Source organism: Myotis brandtii, unplaced genomic scaffold (genome assembly GCF_000412655.1).
Source record: "Myotis brandtii unplaced genomic scaffold, ASM41265v1 scaffold191, whole genome shotgun sequence".
In the NCBI taxonomy this organism is placed as follows: Eukaryota; Metazoa; Chordata; class Mammalia; order Chiroptera; family Vespertilionidae; genus Myotis; species Myotis brandtii.
The window spans coordinates 3,463,794-3,474,402 of record NW_005357115.1 but is presented as its reverse complement, the minus strand read 5'-3'; the positions used below and the strand labels follow the sequence as shown (position 1 = coordinate 3,474,402).

The window sequence follows — 10,609 nt, the reverse complement described above, 5'->3', positions numbered from 1 at the left end:
CCTTACCCCCACCCCCTCCACCCCCACCTCCCAGGGCGTGTGTCATGGAACAAAGGCGTGCTCTATTTCTCTATTTCAGGCTATTAATCTGGTTCTCAGAAGCTCTGCTGAGGACAAGAGTTACCGGTCACAAAAACATGGCCGAAAAACCCCCTCCACCCCCACCTCCCAGGGCGTGTGTCATGGAACAAAGGCGTGTCTTTGGGCTCTATTTCAGGCTATTAATCTGGTTCTCAGAAGCTCTGCTGAGGACAAGAGTTACCGGTCACAAAAACATACTCATCTGGCCGAAAAAACGTGTGCTTTTGTTTTCTGAGTAAAGGTCGTTTGAAGTAATGAGTGTGTTTTCCCCCTTTGGATGGTTGTGAACATTATGCAGGTTCCTTTGGGAAAATGGTAAGGGCCCAAGCAGCTCACAGAATGACAGACTTTCCTCTCGCCCAATCAAATCAGGTAAAATAATCATCCTGCACTGGTTGAGGACTGGTGCCCGGCCATCGCTGCTGAGAAGATAATTAGGAGATAATGTCAGTGGCAGAGAAAGTTGTCAGAGCCCAGCGGTCTCCCACTGCTCACAGAGGCTGAGGGTTGATGCTGGGAGGGGGAGAGGGAGCAAAATCCTCAGTGGAAGTGAATGTGGAGGCAGAGCCCACTAGTCCTTGCCTCTGAGGAGGTCACCCTGCAGCGATATTCTGCCAACGGCGAATCCCACCAAATGTCCATCTGGCCTCCCCTTACAGAGTACGGGCAGAGGGGAGCATCGCTGTTTATTACAATGCACAGCTAAGAGAAGGAGGCAGCTAATTGAATTGAATTCACTGAGGAGGCAACCGATTTTGTGCCGAAGCTTAACTTCTGGGTGGTAAATATTTTGCACTTGGTGTCCATCCCCTGAAAACCGAATGCCAATTGTTTTTGCAAAGACAGATTGTGCAGTTGAAGGGCAGAATGGTGGGCGGCCCGAGGACAGCTGGCTCGGGACCCCAGGCCTGGGCTCTAGACGGTGCTAGTGGGTTGGCCTGCTCCCCCCACTGCCAGGGCCGGGTACATGAGGGACACACACATGACAAGGACTCTAGAGCAGTGGTTCTCAACCTTCCTAAGGCCGCGACCCTTTAATACAGTTCCTCATGTTGTGGTGACCCCCAACCGTAAAATTATTTTCGTTGCTACTTCATAACTGTAATGTTGCTACTGTTATGAATCGTAGTGTAAATATCTGATATGCAGGATGTATTTTCATTGTTACAAATTGAACATAATTAAAGCATAGTGATTAATCACAAAAACAATATGTAATTATATATGTGTTTTCCGATGGTCTTAGGTGACCCCTGTGAAGGGTCATTCGACCCTCAAAGGGGTCGTGACCCTCAGGTTGAGAACCGCTGCTTTAGAGCTAAATTCAGACCTGCCAAAGTAAAGAAAAATGCAACTCTCCTTCTCTACTGCATGCGGCAGGCCAGTAGAGCATACCGGACTGTGTGTGTGCATGTGTGTCTCTGTGTGTGTGGTTGTATGAAGCTTATTTATGGAAACACGTAAGGTTTTAGATAGTATGCAGTGCAGCGTATTTCTAAACTTTGTCAGTCCCCGGCGGTTAGCAGTCAGCGCGGGCTGTGAGTCCGGTGTTTCTCTACGGTGGGGATTACTTCTCCCTCGATCCTTCTCTCTGTTTCCTCCCCGCCCTTGTTAGTTCCATTTCAGAGCTGACCAGATAACATCCCAGGCATCACACATTTTATTCCTCCCGGGAAAAGCAATTCACATTCAATCTTTGATTGAATGCTTAGCACAGTGCCTGGCCCATCGTAGATGTTCAACAAGAATTTCTGGGATGAAACAAGAGGAAAAAAAGTTTTCCGTATCCGTTTACTTTTTCTTCAGGAAACTAGACAGGAGATGTGACTCCAATGCCTTCGGTTTGCCCACCCAAACGGGGGTGTCTCAGGAAGAGCTGTTCTTCTGCATTTGGCCCTGGGAACAGGGACTGCAGGGAGCGCCCGGGTATCTCGTCCTCATGAACCCCGAGGGGTGGCATTCCACTGACACAGAGCCTGGCAGTTCGCTCGAGTCCTCCACACTCAGAAGGGTCCTGTCACTTACGACAGCTAGTCTGATGGGCTTTTTATTCATGGCTTGCCATCAAGGAGTGAATGCAGATGCTCAAATACACAAGTCCCGGTGTGGCGTATCTATTGTCTGAAAATAGGCAGATTTAAAAATTTTTTAATTATAACGAGAAAAAAAAAAAGAAAAAAAAAGAGTTCGCCCTAACAGAATGAACTCTGTGGATGTGTAATTACTGAGACGTCTTTTCTTTTGAGCAGAGACAACCCGTTATCAGAGTGGGACTCTGATGAACTGTGACTGGAAACTGAAAAACGGTGTAGAGATCGAGGCCAGGGAGGGGCAGGGGACAAAGAGGAGAATTTCAGTTCACCACAGGCATCACACATTTTATTTTCCTGGACCAATATCAGCCTAGGAGAATCAAGGTGGCAGCTGCCTCGGAGGCTGAAAACCAGTCCTTCTCAAGGATGGCAGAGTAGGAGAATGTTTATTTTCTATAATTATACTTTTTACAAAATGGAAATATTTCTCTCTTGTGTAAAATTTCATAACATTTTAGAATATTACAAAAGTAAGTAAAATTGAAGGTATGCACCCCTGTAACCCCACCTCATAATAACGCTGAGCAGGCAACGTTGGTGTCCCATCAAATGCCCCTGGGCCCTTGCTCAGTCACCGGTAACAGGTCTCAAGTGCACAGCGCAAACAAGGGGCAATGCATGTGCCCGTAGATCAGTGATGGCGAACCTTTTGAGCTCGGCGTGTCAGCATTTTGAAAAACCCTAACTTAACTCTGGTGCCGTGTCACATATAGAAATTTTTTGATATTTGCAACCATAGTAAAACAAAGACTTATATTTTTGATATTTATTTTATATATTTAAATGCCATTTAACAAAGAAAAATCAACCAAAAAAATGAGTTCGCGTGTCAGAGGTTCGCCATCACTGCCGTAGATCCATCTCTGTGAGGCAATTCTGAGGGGCCCCCAGGAGGCTGAGCCCTAGGTGCCCATCGATACACCCTTAATTGGCTTTCTCCCTTCCAATCTCACTACACTATTCCTTCTCTGTGCTTCCTGGCTCATCTCCCAAATTCTTGCCTCCGAGTATGCTTGGGGAACCCTACCACACTCCTAACCACCTCCTAGATTTACACTGTCTGCACCTGGGACCCAGGGAGGGGGCAGGGCTTGGGGTACACCTGCCCTTCCGCCTCATTCTTTCCTCCCCTACCCAGGCCTCTCTGAACAATGTGCTCCATTTGCTGCTCAACTCTCTGGTCCAGAGCCCATTTCTCTTCCCGGCGAGTCCCATTCCCAGCCAACACAGCTTCTTGTTGATTTCCATAATGTAAATGCGTTTTAGAGGCACACCCTAGTGTACAATGCAATACGTATTCAATCAGCATCTGCTCAAGCACAGGTCTCAGTCATCATTGTGTCAAGCACAGGGCAGACTGAAACAAATAGCTCTTGTCTCTGGCCTCAAATCAAGGGAGTAGGGAGACAGAGACAGACATTTATGAAATAGTTACAATATACAGGGTGTCCCCCCAAAATGTATACACACTTTAACAGCCGATAGCTCCATTGATGTTTCTTTCTTGTTAGATTTAACCCTTTGGAATACATAATTATTGAAAGTGTTGTATACATTTTGGGGGGGACACCCCATGGTATGTCAAGTGCTATTACACAGACTGGGGAAGAAGGTTGGTGTTGGGGTTTGGAACTTAGAATTCCTTTTGTAATAGAAATAATGTAATGTATGACGGTTGCCAGGCAGGTGTAATAGGTTGACTATGGCCCCCCAGAAATGTCCATGTCCTAATTCCAGAACCTGTGAATACGTTACTCCACATGATACAAGAGACAGTAGATGAGCTTAAACTACAGGTTTTGAAATGGGGAGATTTTCCATTTATTATGGTATACTATTATACCATAACAGTATAACATCATTTTGTTTTGGCTCAAGATAATCTCAAGAGTCCTTATAAGAGAGAGGTAGAATGTCAGAGTAGTGAGAGATTTAAAAATGCTACTATGCTGCTAGCTTTGAAGACAGAGGAAGGGGCCAGGAGGTGAAGAATGAAGGCGTCCTTGAGAACCCGGAAAAGGAACCAGCCCTGCTAATACCTTGACTGTAGTCCAGTGAAACTGATTTTGGACTTCTGACCACCAGAATTATGAAAGAGTAAATTTATATGGTCTTAAGCCACTAAATTTCTGGTAATTTGCTATAGTAGCAATAGGAAACTATTACAGACCGTTAAGTCAAACAAAACAAAAAACTCCCACAAAAACCTGTTACCATATAAAATACAGAACACCTAGTTAAATTAGAATTTCAGATAAACAATGAAAATTTTTATTTATTTTTGCTATTATTGGTTGTTTATCTGTATTTTAAATTTAACAGTATCCTGGATTACTATTTGTTAAACTTGGCAATCCACTAGTAGCTGGGGGTGCCCCCATCAAGGGTCCCCAGGCCTCCTGAGACCCTCTCTCAGGTGCCCAGTGCCTTGGAAAACAGCCCCTCTGATCATCAGCTACCTCAAGTGTCCCAGGCCTCTAAGCCCAGCCACAAGGCATCCCTGAGGATGAAGATGGGGAGATCTAAATAGTAGCAGGGCCCTCCAGAGGCACAGCTTCCCAAGTCAGCTCTGGGGAGCAGGTAACTGTGACTAGATTGGTATGTGACTTTCACCATCCAGAGACCAAATGAAGACATCACTGTGAAGCCAGCAACACTCTTAGGAGAAGTTGTCATACTCACCTTCATGGTTAAGAAATGCAAATTAAAACAAAAATGTTTTTTGCCTATCAGATTAGCTAAAATTTGAAAGATAATAATGGCAGCTGATTTTGTTGGGGTGCTTATGACGTCCCAGCCACTGTGGTAGTGACTTGGCGATGGATTCTCTGGCATCGCACTCATAGCAACCTTTGATGTCAGTTTTGTCATCCTCACTCCATGCTGAAGCCTGCATTTCTCCCACACAACCTGGGGGTGCAGGTGGGGGATGGTCACAACCTTTCTGGAGAGTAACTTGACAACAAAATATAAATGTGCCTGGTCATCAGCCCAGCAACTCCACTTCTCGTATGAGTGTGTAAAGGCATGTGTGCAAAGATACTTTTTCATAGCACTCTTTATAATGATATATAATAATAAAAGGTGGGCAATTATTCATCAATAGGGTTAAAATAAATTGTAACGTTCATACAAATGGAGTATATTGATAAGGGTTTGTGTGGGCATGCACGCATACGCATACAGAAAGACACAGGTTTTGACATATATCACTTAGACAATAGAAAGTTGTAGAACAGCCCTAACCAGCTCAGTGGATAGAACATCGGCCTGCGGACTGAAGGGTCCCAGGTTCGATTCCAGTCAAGGGCATGTACCTTGGTTGCGGGCACATCCCCAGTAGGGGATGTGCAGGAGGCAGCTCATCAATGTTTCTCTCTCATCGATATTTCAAACTATCCCTCTCCTTTCCTCTCTGTAAAAAAATCAATAAAATATATTTTTAAAAAAAGAAAGAAAGTTGTAGAACAGTATAACATCATTTTGTTTTGGTAAAAAAAAAGTATCTACCTATAATCTATATATATCACAAATTCTTTAAAGAACGGACATTATTTTTGAAGTCAAGACACAAACGTTACCTTATTTCCTGTTTATTTGAGTCCTTTTTTTTATTGTCTAAAGTTTTACATATGTTTCCTTTTCCCCTGATTGCCACCCCTCTGCCCCCCCCCGCCCCCCAAATTTGAGTCTTTCTCAATTTCTGTCTCATTTCCTGCCAGGCAGTGTCCCCACAGGGCCTGTAACCCATTTCACCTCAGGGCCTGTAACCCACTATCCTAGAGCCCGACATTCTGCCTGACTTCCTCCCCCAACATCCCCATTTAATTCTCCTCATCTGTCAAGGTCAGCTCAGCAGACCCACCCACCACCGCTGCCACTACTGCAAGAGAGACTGCAAAACTGTGGCAACCTTGTCTCAAAAGTACCTAGATCCCATCCACATACGTAATGTCACACTTCCGTTAATCCCTCTGTGGCACCCTCACCATGTGTTGTGTGAGCTGGGCTGCAACAAGATGGCAAGCATCTTACACTTCTGTGGTCTTCCCTTGGGCTCCTTAGCAGACCCTGCGGCAGGTGCTGGCTGTTTCTGAACAGAAAGGCAGACATACTCATTTCTGCTGGGCCCCTGTCACGTAGGATGCAATAGAACCGTAGGAAGGTTTCAGTTCAAACATATATGGATGCACCTCTTGGCCCTTGTTCCTTGAACCTATGAAACTTATGAAGTTAAATGCAATCGCAAATGTTAGAAATGTTGCTTAAATTTTCTTTTTTTACAAAAGCAACACATTTGTTATAAAAACATAGAAAAATACAATATGTGCTAGGCACTTAAGTAAGTAGTTTATATGCATTATTTTATTTTCTCCTCTACCAACCCTCAGGTAGGTACTACTATTATTCTCATTGCACAGAGCAGGAAACTGAGGCACAAAGAGGCTTCAGAGTCTAATCTTTAGCCCTCATGCTACACCCTCTTTTCTACTAAAAGACAAATCCATTGACCAACCAGGCCACAACTCTTGGTAAGGGGCTAAATAAAGATTCTGGAAAAGTGAGCACCAGTGAGTCTTGCATTCAGGGGGTTTGGGTAAATCCCCTGCATTTTGACCAGTTCTGTGTTCCTAGTACCTCCACAGCGGATTTTTTTGGGCAGAGGCGAACGGTGGTTTCCTGTACTTTTCCCAGCACAGAGGAGACGGGGTTCCCTGTACTTTTCCCAGCACAGAGGCGACGGGGTTCCCTGTACTTTTCCCAGCACAGAGGCGACGGGGTTCCCTGTACTTTTCCCAGCACAGAGGCGACGGGGTTCCCTGTACTTTTCCCAGCACAGAGGCGACGGGGTTCCCTGTACTTTTCCCAGCACAGAGGCGACGGGGTTCCCTGTACTTTTCCCAGCACAGAGGCGACGGGGTTCCCTGTACTTTTCCCAGCACAGAGGCGACGGGGTTCCCTGTACTTTTCCCAGCACAGAGGCGACGGGGTTCCCTGTACTTTTCCCAGCACAGAGGAGACGGGGTTCCCTGTACTTTTCCTAGCACACTGCATCACTACTGCTGCCGTCTCAGCCCTCCCTCCTCTGAGAACCCACTGCCTTTTTGACATGAAAAATGTACTATAATGACTCTACTGGCTAATTAATTAAAAGGGAAAAAATCCCAATCTTCAAATATGAAATGATTAATTACATAAGCATTAACGCCTCTGCAGACTCAGAACGGCACGTCTTCAATTTAAAACTTTCCCAGCACATTATTTTCTGCCAACGTGTGTGTTTTCTGCTCATACGAGGCCGATTTCTCATACACCCCAGTCCATTTCACAGCAAATGGTCCCAAATGGTGTTTATCCTGCTCATTAGGAGCCGGTATCAATTAAGCAGGCCTGGCTGAGCTGCCTGTCCAGACCCACATCGCGTGGGCTGGCCTGTCTGTGCTCTTCCCACTGCAGAGCTGGCTGGGACATCCCTTGCCCCTCCCCACCACTTAGGGGCCCGGGCACTTGTCACAGGACTGGGCAGAGCCCTGACATCAGAGAGTGTTGTTGTGTGATGTTTGCACTTCATGGATTTTTAAAAGCTTCTTGTCTGGCTCAGACACGAGGCTCCAAGCTGCTAGCTTTACTGGATCTTTCAATAGTTTGTTTTTAACCAGAGGAGCCTCACCCCCGCTTCCTCTCCTGCCTCCCAGCCTGTGCCCTGTTTGAGACACCCCCCCAACCTCTTGTTCCACCTCAATCATGTCCCCTCTTCTCAACCTTTGCCCCTGGCAAAGGGTGAGGCCAGGGCTTCAGGGTCTACTCCACAGGGGCTGCTGGGGGCTTGGGCCATGCGGGGGAGAGGGGGTCGGGAGGCCCATGTACTGTTTTTTCCCTGGTGCCAGCTGACTGTGGGCAGTGGCCACTTCATCCTCAGGGGATTGGCCCAGGCCCAGGGGTGGCGCTCAAATCTGGGGCACGAGCTGGTTACGGAACCACAGTCAGCAGCACGTGAAAGTTTCTCAGAGGAGTAAGTTGTCACCCGCAGAAATGTTGAAATGCAGTGAACTATCGGGTGGAATAGTTGTCTAACTCAGGGCGGGAAAGCTGACCTGTCATTAGCAATGGGAGAACTCTATGCTTCAGGCTGTAAAAATAATGTTAGAAGCCTACAGAGGCAAAGCTCTACATGGCTGGAAGATGGAGATATTAATGGTGGGCACATACCAAGAAGGACATTGCTGTTTTTCAAAAGCATAAAATGGTGCTTTCCCCACTGAAATTATGAAAGAGAAAAGCAATTATGGTTCAACATTTAGACAGGCACTAAAGCACTTTCAGTGCAAATTGAAATTATTTTTTTACTCCTGTGGCCTGAATTGATTAGCAAATGAGTTGGATTTCCTTCTCACAGGACTTGGACAAAAAGGGAAGTTGTTGCCCTAATCGCTTGGCTCAGTGGATAGAGCATTGGCCTGCAGACTGAAGGGTCGTGGGTTTGATTCCCCTCAAGGGCATGTGCCTGGGTTGCGAGCTCGATCCCCAGTAGGGGGCATGCAGGAGGCAGCTGATCAATGATTCTCTCTCATCACTGATGGTTCTATCTCTCTCTCTCCCTCTCCCTTCCTCTCTGAAATCAATAAAAATATGTTTTTTTAAAAAAAGGGAAGTGTTCTTGTGTCTCTTTTCTCTTTCCCACCTTGGTTCCCTTAAACCTGTGCTACGCAATATCAAGGCCACTAGCCATAGGTGGCTATCTCAATTAGAAAGTTAAAATGTTGTAAATTACAAGTTAAGGCCTTCAGCTGTGATAGCCATGTTTCAAGTGCCCAGTGACCACATGTGGCCGGCACAGACATAGGACATTACCTTCACCTCAGTGCTATCGGATTGCTAACCCACCTTTATGGTCAAAGTTAATTTGTGCATTTTGGGGTAATATTTATTGAACAGCATTTTTGTATCATTTGAGTAATTTAAATAACAAGTCAATGAAACACTTTGTATTTCCCCCCAGTAAATCTCCTCTTCCTCAAACCCTACTATTTACAGACCCCACCACCCAATGTTCCAGCTACATGGTTACATGAAGATGTTTCTTTCTTTTCTTTTTTAAAAATATATTTTTATTGATTTCAGGGAGAGAGAGATAGAAATATCGATGATGAGAGAGAATCATGGATCAGCTGCCTCCCGCAGGGCCCCACACCGGGGATCGAGCGTGCAACCCAGGCATGTGCCCCGACCAGGAGTCAAACAGTGACCTCCCGGTTCATAGGTCAACGCTCAACCACTGAGCCACGCCGGCCGGGCAGTGGTTTCTTTCTTAAGGGGCCCTTCTTAGAAATGAAAAGTTCCCCATGATTTTCTAAATCAGAGGCCTGCAAGCCCAGGAGAGGTGTGTAAATGTCCGATGGCAGCAGATGAGCATTTGGGCCTCCCTGTGTCCGGCTGCCGCTGCTGTCCTTCCAACTGCCCCAGGAGCCACAGCAGAGCCTTCTCAGCCTGACTCCACCCCTATTCCCTGGGGCCCCCCTTATTGGGGGGATAGTGTTGAAGTGGCTAAAACTTGGCCTGAGCAGCCTGCCAGGTCACAAGAGCGGAGCTCCATTTGCGCCCACGAGGTGCTGCTAAGTGGCTGCCGGCCTCCAGCGGCCAACTCAGGTTACACGTGGCTTCATCATGGAAATTTAATGGACGCAGAGTCCTTTGCTGCAATATTTGCAATCAATATAAAAGTAGATTTAGTCTCTTTTTTTTTGCTTTGTTTTTAATTCTGATGCACAAAATCCTCCCCGAGAGTAGTTACTCTTGCATCGTTTAACTTAGAATCCGACCGGGCTGCTGGCCCCGAAGCTCACAAGGATAAATGGCACTTTTACAACCCACCGGAAATTAAGTGCTAGTTGACTGACAGCATTACAGCTCTCTTGGAAAAGTCGGTGGCTGCTGCTCTCAGTTCTCGAATTTGATCGGCTCCTGGAGTGAGCTTGGCTGGGGATGGACAGCCCCCAGGCTCCCAGAGCTTGAAGGAAGTCGGCCTGCTGGCCTGGTTAGCATTCCTGCAGTGAAGCCCTTGTCCCGGACACCGAACACTGGCTGGACATGCTTTCAGTCAAAAGGCAAAGTGCCTCTTTGAAGCCTCCCAGGGAGGGAAGGATTTGGAGGCTCACAGCCCCCAGGGGCCTCCTAAGCCGTTTCCAGGACTGGCCTTGTTCTCTCTTTGCCCCCACCTGTCTCCCTACCTGCCCCCTCCAGGGCCTGGCTGGGAGGCTTCTCTGTACCTGTTTATGTTGTGGGTAAAGCCTGAAAAGCCCTCCCCTGGATGAAAGCACTCTGACAATGTGGTCTCGTTAGCCTACTGAAAAGCAGTCATATCTTATTGTTTCTGAAAGGATCCTTGCAAGTAGTGCAGAGGAGAAATTATTATGGAACAAAGTTATTAGATCCGT

General features: G+C 46.5%; 1 pseudogene; it reads right to left on the bottom strand.

Moving 5' to 3' along the window:
* Nucleotides 1–7,229, bottom strand: part of LOC102255272 — a 17,671-nt pseudogene extending 10,442 nt beyond the window's left edge.
* Between the last annotated feature and the right edge of the window lie 3,380 nt (nucleotides 7,230–10,609).